The sequence below is a fragment of the Ambystoma mexicanum genome, chromosome 4q (genome assembly GCF_040938575.1).
Source record: "Ambystoma mexicanum isolate Mex_15411 chromosome 4q, UKY_AmexF1_1, whole genome shotgun sequence".
Lineage (NCBI taxonomy): Eukaryota > Metazoa > Chordata > Amphibia > Caudata > Ambystomatidae > Ambystoma > Ambystoma mexicanum.
In genome coordinates, this window is record NC_090928.1 from 1,077,831,359 (window position 1) to 1,077,847,597 (window position 16,239).

The 16,239-nt window shown below is 44.6% G+C and overlaps 1 protein-coding gene across 1 annotated transcript in view; it reads right to left on the reverse strand.

The window, feature by feature from the left end:
• ALK (ALK receptor tyrosine kinase) overlaps positions 1 to 16,239 on the reverse strand; it is a 3,554,133-nt gene that overhangs the window by 458,690 nt on the left and 3,079,204 nt on the right. The window lies entirely within an intron of this gene.

Sequence of the window (16,239 nt, forward strand, 5' to 3'; positions counted from 1 at the left end):
CACTGAATGGCCAACTCCCGTTAACATCAAACAACTCCAGTCCTTTCTTGGCTTCGCTAATTTTTACCGGCGATTCATCGCCGGCTTCTCTTCTATCGTTTCTCCTCTGACCGCTTTGACCACTCCTCTTGTCCCGTTCTCTTGGACCCCTACACATCAGAAGGCCTTCGAAGCACTCAAGGCCAGGTTCGTTGCTGCCCCGGTGTTGCAACACCCCGACCCCGACCTTCCCTATATTCTGGAAGCAGACGCCTCCTCGTTTGCCCTAGGAGCAGTACTGTCCCAGCCTTGCCCAACCACGGGTTGTTTGCATCCGGTGGCCTATCACTCACGTAAATTCTCGGCAGCCGAATCGCACTATACCGTAACCGAGAAAGAGTTATTGGCCATCAAGGACGCTCTACAAGCGTGGAGACATCATCTAATGGGGGCAAAACACCAGACGGTGGTATATACAGACCACAAAAACTTACAAGACTTAGCCTCCCTGAAATGTGCAAACAGCAGGCAGGTGCGTTGGCATTTGTTTTTTGCCGCCTTTGATTTTGTAGTTAAACACAGACCAGGTCGCATCCATGGTAAGGCTGATGCGTTATCCTGTTCTCCTGGCGGGGAGTCGTTACCTCTGTTCCCTGACACACTACTGGGAAAAGGCCATGTTATCTGTATGTGTACGCCATCTCCCACCATGCTTACCGACATCAAACAATGGGTTTCCCAAAATCCCCATGCACTCACCGAATGGGACGTTGTCCTTCACGAAGGGTTACCGTTCATCCAGGGCAAATTGTTCCTCCCTACATGCGATGTACGCAACCAGGCACTCGCCTGGTCACATGATGCGGCAATAAACGGCCATCCAGGGCAACAACGCACATTAGACTTGTTACAACGTTGGTGCTGGTGGCCCTCCATGAGGAAAGACATTGAACATTATGTCAACACATGCTCCATATGTGCCCAATGCAAGACACGCAGGGGACGGCCTTTAGGGCTACTCTTACCGTTGCCGGTACCTCCCAGGCCTTGGCACACCATCTCTATGGATCTCATCACTGACCTGCCCCGCAGACAAGGCTACGATACCATATGGGTTATCATCGATTCATATACAAAAATGGCCCGCTTTATTCCCTGCACAGGTATACCGTCTGCCCCAACCCTGGCTCGCATGTTCTTTAGAGCTGTCTTCTGTCTCTTTGGTTTGCCACAGGTCATCGTCTCTGATCGTGGATCACAGTTCACGTCCTGTTTCTGGCGCTCTCTAACTAAACTCCTGGGTATAGATGCCCGCTTCTCTTCGGCCTATCACCCTGAAAGCGACGGGCAGACCGAGAGGGTGAATCAGGCTCTAGAGCAGTACTTGCGGTGCCTGTCCCTTCAGTTCCAAGACTCCTGGTCCAAATTATTGTATATCGCTGAATTTGCGTACAACAACTCCCGTCATTCGGCCACTGGTTTCTCCCCCTTTTATGCTCTGTATGGGCAGCATCCGCGCACCCTGCCGCTGCCTGATTTCCCCTCTGCCACTCCTGCTGCTAATGCCTGTGTGCGCGATCTTGCAGCTGTGCATACTCAGACATTGGTTCATCTCCGTGAAGCTCAAGCGATAATGAAGGCCAAGGCTGACCGCAAGCGGGCGAAGGCTCCGGAGTATCAGGTGGGCGACCGGGTGTGGCTATCGACCAGACATTTGCGGATCCCTGGTTGCCGCAAACTGCTGCCCCGTTTTGTGGGCCCTTACCGGATTACCAAGATCTTGAATCCCGTGGCTCTCAAGCTCTCTGTTCCCCTTTCCTGGCGGATCCACCCGGTGTTCCATACCTCTCTCATCAAACCGTACCTTGCTCCCACTCGTGTCCTTGTCCCGCCTGCCCCGGTCTCTGTGTCTTCCCAGGATGTGTTTGAGGTTAGTGCTATCCTTGGTTCCCGTTACCATCGGGGTCGCCTTCAATATCTGGTGGACTGGCTGGGCTATGGTCCCGAGGATCGCTCCTGGGTTCCCTCACGGGATGTCCGGGCCCCGCTTCTGGTGTCGCGGTTTCATAGAGATAATCCTGCTAGCCCACGTGGTCATGGGCCCTTGAGGGGGGATTCTGTCACACCGCTTCCTACTAAGCCAAAGACACGCCCCTCCGCTTCCACCACTATCAGCGCTTCCCAGCACACACGCTTAGATTCCTGCACAGCATTTCCCACTCACGTTTCACACGGCAGGGCACGGCGTGGCATGTTTGGCGGAGCAGGCGTTTATCGCCCTTCACGGCGGTGGCAAACCAAGTGGAGACTCCTTCAATCCAGGAACTCGTATCCCTCGCGGAGATCAGTGCTGCCCGGCGCGTCACGGACTTTGTGACCCTTAGTTTCCTAGCAACGCTACAACGCTTTCGGTTCACTCCCCCGTGACGTTGTCACGTGCGTCCCTTCCAGGGATAAAAAGAGTTCGGAAACCGAAGGCGTTGCTTCACAGCTGTTTCAATCAGGATCACGTGACGCACTCTCCTCGCTCTACGGACCTGTTTCATTGTCGACCTACGCTTGCTCCAAGGATTGTCCCTGCTTAGCCCTTCTCTGACTCTGGAACTTTGGAACTTTGGATTGCCTATTATCGACCTACGCTTGCTCCACGGATTGTCTCTGCTTAGCCCTTCTCTGACTCTGGAACTTTGGAACTTTGGATTACCTGTTGCCGACCTACGCTTGTTACACGGATTGTTTTTGCTTAACCCTTCACCGACGCTGGAACATTTGCTCATCCAGTTTCTGACCTCGGATTGCCTGGAGTTCTCCTACGGATCACGTGCTTTCAGTTGGACCTCGGTCCTACAATAGGTGGTTGCCTGCTATACCTTTCAGCCTTGTCTCGCCACAGTCTGGAGGTTCACACCTCTTCCAAGTCCTCACAAGTATTCCAGTGTTTGATATTTACATACAAGTAAATTGTGTCTTGTTTTCATACTTGCATAACCATTGTACCTTGCCTTACAGCGCTCAAGGGATTCTTCCGGCTGTCCCACGTCCTGGTTTGGGGACTTCCACCTGTGGCCTTAATAATCACGCTGACAGTATTTCTGGTGTTGTCAGGGTGTTTCTTGGGGACAGAGGGGTTGTTCATACTCTACACGACCAACGAACTTCGTAACATGTATATTGCTACACAAATGTAGCAATAAATATTTTATTCCAATTGCCACCAATTATTGACAACATTTACTAACACAATACAGACCAATTGTGTTTGCTAATGTTAGTCCTTCATAGAACTGCAACCAACAATCCTGCCAACACCTACAGTGTTCATGGAATGAGACAAGAATTGGACTACTTTGCTGGAATGATCAAATTTACTATAAACTCCCAAGAAGATCCACAAGACTTTCTAATGTACTTACTACAAAGTACTATGTGGAAACATACATGCACTCTCTGCAACCATGTGGCACAGGGGCAAATCCCTAATGAACGCTTTGTGTATGTATCCATGCCAACAAATTACTCATGTGCTTTTGGAAGACTTTTTTTATTTTTATTTTACTTTTTAATAACTGTGAATCCATTCCATTAAAGCAACTTGTACAAAATGCAAACCATGGCAGATTATGTACTACCTGCAATTCAGATAATCGCTCCACCTTACAAATACAGCCACATAGTAAATACGTAATAGTAATGGTTTTACGTTACAATGCAGATGGTACCAAAAACCACTGCAAGCTGAATGGATTCATACATGGTCAAGTATCACTTGGGAAGAAACCCTTCACAACAATTGGTATAATCTACCAGGCAGGAGCCACAACCAATGCAGGTCACTACACTGCATATATAAAAATGTACTGTGGATGGTTCGAATGTAATGATAGTACCATTACTCTAAAGCAGAGATTATGAGCAAATCTTATAAACGCTTATTTAATATTCTTAAAACCAATAGCTAATCTGTGCATAAACATTAACAAAACTTCAATTAGAAAACTATAAACAGTTAGAATACGCCGACAGGTATCTAACTGCTCCAAGATTCTGCATCAACCAAACAGATAAATCAATACCACTAAAATAAAACAAGAAATAAACAGTTAGAATATACCAACAGGTATCTAACTGCCCCAAAAATCTGCAACAACCCAACAGATCGAAGATTAGCATAAAAGTGTAAGTAAACAATTATAATACACCAACAAGTATCAAACTGCCCCAAAAATCTGCAACAAGCCAACAGATCGAAGATTAGCCAGAAATAACAAATAAGCAATGAAAACAAAGCAAGAAATATATCGTACCATAACAAAAAAGTTTTTTTTTAATCCAGCATGGATTTTTTTCACACAGACCAATGATTTTATAAACAAACACAGAAACTGAGCAAAGTGCACAGTACACTGGTTTGAAATAAAGTACTTCTAAAGTGCTAAATGAGGGTTGAAGTAATGCAGAAATGTCTATTATTCAATGCAATAACTCATTATGAACTACCTACACTAATATGTGATCTTTTCTTTTATCACAGAAATTGAAATAGAATATCTGCTCCAGTTACCCAAGTCATAAAAAATATATCCAATCACAAAAAGTCAAACAGTAAGTATATAATAATTCAACTCACAAATACTTCTGCATAACACAACCATTCAAGCAAATATCTAACCATACACCACAATCCAAAATGTTTACTTCCATGGCTATGTTATACTGCAGTGCTTGTTACCAAACTCTACAATCTTAATTGCATGACTAAGCCAAAACTTCACATACAAACTCTACAAATCAAACAGAACACAAACTTTTGATTTGTGGATATTTTATGGATGTTTGATTTTATGGGTGTGTTATGCTGCGGTGGTTGTGGGCAGGGCCTAGAGTATTTAACATTTTAACAGTGGTATATGGGCTACTTATACAGGTTATTAATTACAACCAATGCTCTACTAACAACCCAAAACCAATATCATACTAAAGTAAAATAGCCAGTAGTGCATTTTTTATGTCCGCAGACAGCCGTGAAGCCGGCGGACATGACGAACACATCAGGGGCACCTGCCACCTAAACAAATACAGCATTTGACCCATCTCTTAATCTCCCACCCTCCCCAAGCACTCTTACACACCAACACACTCCCCAAAATAGTATTTTTTCCCCGTTTGACGTCGCGCTGTCCGCAGATATCTGCAGATTCTAGATGGCGGGTGCATCAAAACAATATGACGCACCTCACACTTCGCCCCGGCCAATCAGCGAACATGTCACATGTCCGCAGACATGACGCAAGCCGATTAGCCAATCGGTGTCCTGTCCATGGAGCGAACAGGAAAATGTGTCTGCGGAGCGGACATAGATATCACAAATTTTTTAGACCTACTTTTTGGTCATTTAAAAAAAAATACTGGACAGATTTTCACCAAATTTACAAAAGCACACTTTCGGGACCAAGCTGCTGCTCCTGCCGAAAATTTGGTGCAAATCCGTCCAGCGGTTTGAGCTGTAGGCGTGAGCAAAGTTTTTTCCCCATTCACTCTATGGGAAAAAAATAAATTTTGAGAGCCCCCTTATAACTTTGCCCCCCTCCACCAAACCTCACTAAACTTTGGAAAAAATTCAGCATGGGCAGTATACTTATTTTGCAAAGTTTGGTGAGGATTCGTCCAGGGAGAGCAAACTTATAAGCCACCCAAAAAGTGCTCTTCCTATGGGATTAGCAACTTAACCATAACTACACGGCCACTACCGTGGGCCGTGCAATATATATGCATATATATATATATATATATATATACATATATATGTACATATATATTAATTCTCTTTTTAAGCGGCTAGTGAAGCATCAAGCTCTGCACACATCATCTCCTGATTCCTCTATTTTCAGTGGGAGAATTAGGTGTAAAATCACAGAGGATGGTTCGAGATTGGTGTCTTATTCTTCTGTAATTCCTGCACCCTCCCCAATGAATAATGATTGGTCATGGCTAGTGGCTCCCTTAGTCAATGCTAAGAACCCCATGTCCTCAATTAATCTTAAGCCCGACTGTATGTAATTTAATATCTTGGAACACTAGAGGTTACTCTAGCACCCTGCAAATTCTAACCCCAATTCATGTGATGTCAGGAAATTTGACTGCATCCAGTGTGGTTTTTAACCAGAACTCTTATGCAGTTTTGCCTAAATCTTTTGCCGACCAGGGTAAACGGATTCCGCTGAAATGACAAGAAAGTGGATGACTTAACATGCCGGTATTGTAACGCACATGGAGAATCAATGAAGCACTTAGTTTGTGAATGTGCAGAATGACTACTATGTGCAATTAGCACTTTTGGTAATTTTAATGCGGATATAAAACTGAACCTTTGGGATCTCATATGGGATCATTTTTTATCAAGATTACTGCTCGAAATCTTTTCAAATTCACTATTTTGTTATTTGCAGAAGCTGGGTTTCTTTAAAATAAGTATGTGATCATTGTATTTATGAAATGTAAGTTAATTTAATGTAAATGCAAATATTTGGTATTAAGGCCTATTCCTTTATGCCAGTGACACAAATGAATAGTGAAATCCAACATCCTTGCACTTCAGGAGGCATCGTTGAGGGATGTTCCTACACTTGATGGTTATGTGTTTTTTTTTGGGGAAAAGGCTTATAAATTTCCATTAAGTCGCCCATCCGGTGGTCTACTGATTGGTGTGGGAAAATACCCTTTGCTCATTAGTAACTCAATGGGGGCCATATGTAGAAGGTTTACTGGCAGTCAAGTTATCATGGAAGGATAACAATGCTTTTGTGGCTCATGTGTTGTTAATCAACATATATTGTAGAGCCTAAGCTAACGGAGTTGTCACTCGTCTTCTCAACCTTGGAAGATCTCCTACATAACTGGCATTGTAATTATGTACTAGCACCAATAATACTAATGGGTGATCTAAACTGACATATTGAGGACCGTCAAGAACCTAGTTTACTTGTAACACACTCAACTAGAAGAAAGGGTAAATATTTGAGAGCTCTGTACTTGAGTTTGATTATGCCTGTATGACATTTGCATAACCTAAATGGTAGGACACGCGGGACATACCGGGTAGGTCTACTTGATAACGGGGTATCCATGCTGCTACAATCGATTGCATTTACGTGTCCCTGCCATTGCTACCTGACATACAATTCCTGGTAATTAATCAGACCTTAGCTCACGACCATGCCCCATTACTTCTACAGTTTTCATTATCTATTGCTTCCTCAATCACTCCTTTGGGTCCTTTATATGTAATATCTTTGCAAAAAAAGAAAATTGGTTGTTTTGGTCAATCAATGTAACAATACTCTTCTCTCTACTATTCATAGACTTGTCGCTGAGGTAGGGATTCCCAGTATAGATCATCACTTGTATTATCAATTTACGAATAGTGTACGAGAATGTGTGATCAGATATTTACCAGCTCGAAGCGAGAGACCATTTGCTCATCAACATATTTAGGATAAAGTCGCTCATTACAGAAAGATGCTCCTTCAAAGATCTGCTAAATATATTAAATGAGACATTAGTAAAGGGATAGAAGACAGAATGGTGAAACTTAAGACATGTAAAGAAGAATATAGGAATTGGATCAAGTCTTACAACATTAATTTGGATGTTAAAGCCAGTCACAACATGTTATCAATTGTAAATAAGTTCAATTGTCAATACCTTCAATTCTCAACTGCTCTAGAGATGTAGTAATAATGTGTATATAATTTGTATTCATTTAAATTCTGCATTGGATAATACAATTTCAGATGCCCACTGGGTAGTCTTCTTGTAACAAAGGTTTGGGCTTCAGAGTGTGACAGTCCCATCATTTGAATGTAATACTTTGAGCACAAGGTTGGGCACATTTTCTAAATTTGATATTCTGCCCAAAATTGAAACAAAATGTAAATTGTTAAATGCTATGGGTCACAATGTCTTGCCCAATCTGGTCTCAAAAGATAATGCTACTCTTTGGTCCTATATACTGTTTAAACTTTTTCCCAACACTGCTATTCAAGCATACTCCCCCAGTCATGGAATGCTTGTTATGTGTTCTGGATATTTAAAAATGTGGACTATTCTATTAAAATCCAGCCAATTATCAGCCATTAGTGTTGTTGGACACCCCTTCTAATATTTTTGCCTCTCTACTCTCTGATGAATTGAATGACTGGCCTCATACTATTGTCCACCCTTCCAAGTTTCAGACTGGTTTTCACAAATGGTACAGAACTTCACTTAATGGGTTAATCTTTATGACAGAGGCAATCCTGTGTCCGAAATCAGCCGCTGTTATAAATGGTCATGATAGATCTTTCTTGTGCTTTCAACTGTGTTGATCGCATGAAAAATTTGAACAAACTAGGGAATTCCACAGGACCATCTAAAAATGTTGATTTGATTACATTTGGAAACATTGGTTAACATCAGATTAAATAATGAGGATGCCTTGGGTACCAGGGTATTAACTTTTCCTGGCCTATGACAAGGGTTTCTTCTTATGACTAGCTTATTTATTTAGTATTCGTCGGATTTGATGGACTAATTATTCTGCTTAGATGTATTTCCTCTGAAGTTGGGTCATGTCTTCTTTCCAGCTCTTCAATTTGCAGATGACATCATACTCCTGGACAAAACTCAAATTTGTCTGTCATGAGCCTTAACATGCTTTAATTTATACTTAAAGGAGAATAACGTGTGCCTACATCTGCTTAAATCCACGGTCATGATAACCTCAAAAACAAAGATCAAATGAAATATCCATAGGTCTGTTGAAGGAGTCAAAATGAAAATGTTTAGGAACAATATCTATTTTATATTAAATGGGGCTGCATAATGCAGTATTGTTTCCAGAATTGAAATGTTGGCACCATTATATGCCCTGATGCAGAAGATTTCCTTTAAATATTGTAAGTATTCCTTAATTCCTTTAAGGAGATTTTATGTTGGGAAAGTATTGCCAACTATCGTGTATGGTCTGGAACTTTGTATTCTAAATTAAAAAAAATGTTGTATTATTGAAGGTACATTTTGGAAAACATTACTGGGCCTGCCTTTATCTCTACCTTTTGCGATCATTAGGCATGAGCTATGAATTCTGTCTTGGCAATCTCACATTGAGTGGCACAAATTAAAACTACTAAGAACATTTTTAGATCCTCTGCCTTTTTCCCTATTTATAGTCTTAAAAATCAGGTGGCACGGCTGTATTAAATGCCTTCACAGAAGAATGCAACAGTATTTTGTTTGACATGCAATTAGACTTTGACCGATTGCTAACAAATCCAGATGCTCTTAAAAAAAATGTAATTATTCAATTGGTTTGAAGATCTCTCAATATGTGAGAGTCTTTCCAAATCCTATGTAGAGAAAGATCTTTATGAGATTCTGGTGTTACTAGTTAGGTACTGTCACCGGGGTCGGTGATATCTTCGTCCGAAAGTGTAGCTTCTGAAATCTCCCCCTCCCCCGACTCCTCACCTTCTTCTTCCTTCCAAGAACCCTTCTTTTCTTTTCTTCGAGTAGACACCTTTTTTTTATGAAGATAGGGACGACCCCGGAAGGAAGCCACCGTGCTCCCCAAAGAAGGGAGACCAGGGGGCCCACCCCCGGGATCGACCAAGAGGGGAAAAAGCCTTAGGCACAAAAAACCCCTGTAGAATCGTTGGGTGTCTTGTAAACGTGGAACCAGGAGTACTCTAGGTAAGATCTGGTAGAAGTGACTGAAGACAACATGTGGAGTGAAGATTCAGAAACACAGGCAGTCCATTAAGAGGTCCGAGGAACTGGTACACAGGCTAAGTGAGGAAGTACTGATGCAGCAAGCAAAGGCAGTCCAGGGGAACAGGCCGGAGTCTGGTACACGGGAGGTCACAGAAGCAATACTGAAGGTAGGTGAAGGAAGAGCGGGAAGAATAACAGACAGGAAAAGGAAAAATGCGGTAAGTGAAGATGGGAAGGTGGGAGGGGAAGCAAGATGGAAGGAGGGCAAAGGAGAATTATTGCGAACCAAGAGAGAAAGGGAAAGGCAGACAGATCCAGCGGAATGAATGACAGACAGGTTCAGACAGGGTACGAGGACCCGACCAGCAGCAAGCGAGAGAGCAGCACGAAAGCCACAGGCAGCAAGCAACTCAGCCTACGGAACGAAACCGGAAGCGTTGCAACGCGTCCGTGACCCGGAAGTGGCTGGTTAAAACACCGGGCCGCGGAGCGCCTAGCCAATCAGAATCGGAAAAAGGAAACCAGGAAACAGGGGGCGTGGCCGAAGCGAACGAAGCTAGGTTCCGCGTCGCCAGCGGCTCCATAGACGCCAAGAACTCGGCGGTATGACAGTATGCCCCCTCCTATACGCTCCTCCTCCGGGTTTCCCTGGATGGAAAAAGTGGTATTTGCGAAGTAGGACAGGAGCATTAATGTGTGTGATGGGTTCCCAAGAGTTTTCCGAAGAAGGGTAGCCTTTCCACTTAACCAAATATTCCAGCCTGCCCTTATGATACCTGGAGTCACAGAGTTGGGCGACCTCATATTCAGCTCGAGTGGAACCCTGGGGAATAGGAGTCTGTCTAACCTGTCGTGCCCATGTATCAGCATTAAATGACTTAAGTTGGGAAGCATGGAAAACAGGGTGTACCCTTTTTAGGTTATTTGGTAGTCTTAGGCGAAAAGCCACAGGATTGATTTTCTGTATGATCTCATATGGCCCTAGATATTTTGGAGATAACTTGGAGGGATGTACCCAACGAGGTAAATATCTAGTGGAGAGCATAACATGGGTACCCACATCCCATCCTGGTACAGGTCTACGATGTTTATTGGCTTGAATGCGATATCGGGCTTGAGCTGACTTAAGGCCTTCTTCTACCTTCTTGTGTGTCTCTCTAAGGAGGGAGAGTGAAGAATCTACTGAAGGTACGTTAGTAGAAAGGCCTGAGACAGGAAGAATGGAGCGAGGGTGAAAACCATAAGTACCAAAAAAAGGGCTGAACCCCAGAGCTGCATGTGTGGAGTTATTATAAGAGAATTCAGCTAGAGGGAGTAGTGTGCACCAGTTGTCTTGTTGGCTGTTGATAAAGCATCTTAAGTACTGCTCCAGGGTTCCGTTCAAACGTTCAGTTTGCCCATTGGATTGTGGATGAAATCCAGAGGTGAGAGCTCTTTCAATACCTAGTCTGCTACACAGGGCCTTCCAGAACTGGGTAGTGTACTGACTACCCCGGTCTGAAATAATCTTGTTAGGTAGACCGTGTAACCGGAATATGTCTTGGAGAAACACTTCCGCCATCTTGGCTGCCGTAGGGATGCCAGGTAATGGGGAGAAGTGAGCCAATTTGGTAAATGAATCCACTACTACCATGACACAGGTGCATCCTTCAGACGGAGGTAAATCCACTATGAAATCAGTTGAAATTGTGCTCCAGGGACCCTTGGGTACAGCATTAGGTTCCAGTAGACCAATTGGTCTTTTTCGGGATGATTTACTCCTCAGACAGATGATGCATGACTGAACGTACTGCTCTACATCCTTTCTCATTGTAGGCCAATAGAAATGTCTTTGAAGATAGTCGTGAGTACCAGCCACACCCCTGTGTCCTCCTAGTTTAGAGTCATGACACCAGACAAGTGCGGTTTTACGAAAAGCCGGAGTGGGTAGATAAAGTTTTCCTCCTACTAGGTAAAGACCGTTCCTGATTTCATAGGCCAGATCTTTAGAGTGTTTTTCAATTTCAAAACGACCTCCAGAATCCTCCTGTACCTGCTGAAGGAATTTAGAAATTATTCCGATGGTCCTGGACTGGGGAAACATCCGTTCAAGATTCGTCTCTGACTCTGACAGGTAATCACACCGGCGGGAAAGAGAGTCGGCTACAACGTTATTTTTTCCCGGGATGTAAGTTATGCTGAATTCGAATTGTGCGAAGAAATGAGCCCATCGGGCCTGTCGAATATTGTAACACTCGAACTGTTTGAGAACCTGTAAGTTCTTATGATCAGTCCTTATGGTGAACGGGAACCTTCCTCCTTGAAGTAGATGACGCCATTCTACACAGGCCGCTTTCATGGCTAGAAGTTCTCGCTCAATAACCGAGTAGTTCTTTTGGCTGGAGGTTAGGGTCTTCGAGAAATAAGCCACCGGATGTTCTGTACCCTGGATTTCTTGAAGAAGTACAGCCCCTATTGCGGCTGAAGAAGCGTCCGTCTCTAGAATGAAGGGTAGATGTTGGTTTGGTTGTTGTAAAATGGGTGCTGAACAGAAGGCTTCTTTAAGAGTACCAAAGCTGTCTTCTGCCTCCGTTGTCCATTTAAATGGAGTTGCAGATTTCTTTAAGAGCGAGGTGATAGGTAATATCTTTTGAGAGAAATTTGGGATGAATCTTCGGTAGAAGTTCGCTAACCCCAGGAATCTTTGTATCTCTTTGACTGAGGTGGGTGAGGGCCATTCAAGGATGGAAGACACCTTATTAGGATCCATGGATATTCCGTGGTCTGACAGAATGTATCCTAAATAAGGAATGGAGGAGGCTGAAAACACACATTTGGTGAGTTTAACCGACAACTGGTTTCTCTGTAGTCTTCTGAATACTTCCCTAACATGTTCCACATGGTCTTCAGGAGTACGAGAGTATATCAGTATGTCATCTAAATAAACCAATGTGGTTTGGCACAGGAGATCTGAGAATAGTCTGTCCATAAATCGTTGGAATACCGACGGGGCATTTACCAATCCGAACGGCATTACCTGGTATTCAAAAAGTCCGAAAGGAGTCCGGAATGCTGTCTTCCATTCATCTCCTTTCTGCACCCGGAGTAAGTGATACGCATTCCTCAGGTCGAGTTTGGTAAAGATGGTAGCACCCTGTACAGCTTGTAGGATATCGGTTATCAATGGCATAGGATACCGGTCCTTTATGGTAACCTTGTTTAGGCCGCGATAGTCTATACACGGCCTCAACTCCTTAGAATCCTTTTTTGAGATGAAGAACAGTGATGCCCCTGCAGGGGACTTGGAAGGCCTAATTAGCCCGTTCTCCATGTTGCTGTCCAGGTACTTTCGGAGGTATTGTTTTTCTTCTAATGATAGTGGAAACATCCTACCGAAGGGTACCAATGCACCTGGGGTGAGATCGATGCAACAGTCTTCAGGCCGGTGAGGAGGGAGCTCTACGGGTATCTTTTCAGTTGCCACTTCATTGAACTCCTTCAGGTAGTGGGGAAGACAGTGCACCGTTTTGACTTTGCAGCTATTAGTGGTCTTGACGGTCTCGAATCTTGGTTCTGGCAAACATTCCGATTTACATAGTGAGGACTGAAAGCTAAGTAGGTTTCTAGACCAGTCAATACAGGGGTTGTGTCTGCGTAACCAACAGATACCCAGGATAAGAGGGAAGTGAGCAGCTCTGATGATATCGAATGTGATACTTTCGGTGTGTTGTTGGATGGATAAAGTAAGTGCTTTAGTGGTATGAGTGATCAAACCCGAGCTCAAAGGTTCGCCATCAACTCCTTCCACCTTTTGATCTTCATTCTTGGCTATCCTCTGGACTCCATGTCGTTCTGCCCAATGGGTATCCATGAAGTTTCCTGCTGCTCCACAGTCGAGTAGTGCTAAAGCGGTTACTTCTTTGGGGCCTACTCTGAGAGAAACTGTGAGCACCATCAACCGGGAGTCTTCAGATGTTTCTGTAGAGGATACAGAAAGTGGTGCGTAGGGACTAAAAGCAGCCCCTCGGTAATGCGTCCCAATGTTTACCGAGGGCGAGCGTTTCCCGATCTTCTGGGTGGTACTTCCGGACAATCTCTTAATAAATGTAATGAAGATCCACAGTACATACACAAGGAACCCTCCCTGCGCCGTTTCCTTTCTTCCGGTGTCAGTGGGGCTCTGGTGGTCCCAATCTGCATGGGTTCTTCTTTAGTTGTCCGTTGGAAGGGTACAGATGCTGGTGAAGGAGTCTCCACGGGAGGGGGTACGCTTAGCCTGATCTTCCTCTTTTCTTGACGTCTTTCCGTCATCCTGAAGTCAATTCGGAGGGTAGCTGTCAGAAGTTCGGCGAAAGACACCGGTCTTTCTATTCGGGCAAGTTCGTCCTTCAATTCCTCCCTTAAACCTCGCCGAAATATGGCATACTGAGCCTGTTCCTGCCAACCTGCCTCTGCAGCCACCTGTTTGAAAGTGGTGATGTATGTCAGTAAATCAGAATTCCCTTGACGGATGTCAAGGAGGTCCTCTGAGGCCAAGTATGTACTCTCTGTTCGCAAAAAGATTTGTTGAATCAGGGCCTTAAAGGCATCGTAGTCCTGTAAAACCGGGTCTGACTGGTTTACTAGAGGGGTAGCCCAAGCCAGGGCATTTCCGATCATGTGGGTGATCATAAACCCCACCTTGGCGTGATCTGAGGTGAAGGTCAGAGGGCGAAAGGTAAAATGAAGATTGCATGCGTCCAGAAATTCTTTAACCTTCTTTGGGGATCCATCGAACTTCCCTGATACTAAGGGAAGTGGAGGTAAATCGGCTAAAGGTCTTTCTCTGTCCGTCATACGCTGTTGAAGGGTGGCGTTAGCAGTCTTAAGGTTCTGCATCTCTAGACTTAGACTTTGTACAGCGGCTACGAGTTCTTGTACCTGCTGTGGGGTGGCCATCTCTTTTAGGCGTTGCAAACTGTCACCGGGGTCGGTGATATCTTCGTCCGAAAGTGTAGCTTCTGAAATCTCCCCCTCCCCCGACTCCTCACCTTCTTCTTCCTTCCAAGAACCCTTCTTTTCTTTTCTTCGAGTAGACACCTTTTTTTTATGAAGATAGGGACGACCCCGGAAGGAAGCCACCGTGCTCCCCAAAGAAGGGAGACCAGGGGGCCCACCCCCGGGATCGACCAAGAGGGGAAAAAGCCTTAGGCACAAAAAACCCCTGTAGAATCGTTGGGTGTCTTGTAAACGTGGAACCAGGAGTACTCTAGGTAAGATCTGGTAGAAGTGACTGAAGACAACACGTGGAGTGAAGATTCAGAAACACAGGCAGTCCATTAAGAGGTCCGAGGAACTGGTACACAGGCTAAGTGAGGAAGTACTGATGCAGCAAGCAAAGGCAGTCCAGGGGAACAGGCCGGAGTCTGGTACACGGGAGGTCACAGAAGCAATACTGAAGGTAGGTGAAGGAAGAGCGGGAAGAATAACAGACAGGAAAAGGAAAAATGCGGTAAGTGAAGATGGGAAGGTGGGAGGGGAAGCAAGATGGAAGGAGGGCAAAGGAGAATTATTGCGAACCAAGAGAGAAAGGGAAAGGCAGACAGATCCAGCGGAATGAATGACAGACAGGTTCAGACAGGGTATGAGGACCCGACCAGCAGCAAGCGAGAGAGCAGCACGAAAGCCACAGGCAGCAAGCAACTCAGCCTACGGAACGAAACCGGAAGCGTTGCAACGCGTCCGTGACCCGGAAGTGGCTGGTTAAAACACCGGGCCGCGGAGCGCCTAGCCAATCAGAATCGGAAAAAGGAAACCAGGAAACAGGGGGCGTGGCCGAAGCGAACGAAGCTAGGTTCCGCGTCGCCAGCGGCTCCATAGACGCCAAGAACTCGGCGGTATGACAGGTACTTTAGAGAGAAGGGTTCCCATTAGAAACATCATTCCAGCAAAGAGGTTTTGTAGGTTGTGTAAGGATGCTAAAACACAAGAAAATCTGAAACATTTCTTGATTATATGTAGGGCCACGTACCACGTACGGATGAACCTGTTTAGGTGTTTTGTATTCTCTGATGAAGTGCTTTCCAGTGATCATTTCTGGCCAAGATTACTAAATGACTGTCAAACTACTCTGATTATTGCTCTGGTGCGTTGTTTAGTAATGATTCACTCATTTGTGGGTGAGAATGTATGTACTATATCCCCAGTGCCCTTGTTATGATAATCACCTAGACAACTGAACCCCAACTGGGCACTTCGCCACTATCGGGGCCACACAATGGTAACATATGACACAAAATATGAACTAAACCACAGAACCCTGTCTTTACACTATGTCTAAGCAGTGCAGCCATTGGGCACAAACTATTCACAATAGCCTACAACTTTTCCTTACCGTTAGGCATTGACCTCTAACAATCAGGCAACTGAGCGGACTGAGCCCACGACAAGTCAACTACCCAATAACTAACTGTAAGTGACTCCAATCAAGCAATCCCACTAAGTCAGTGCCTTGTCTGGGATGCCCAAGGAAAGCCCTTATTTATGTATTTTTAT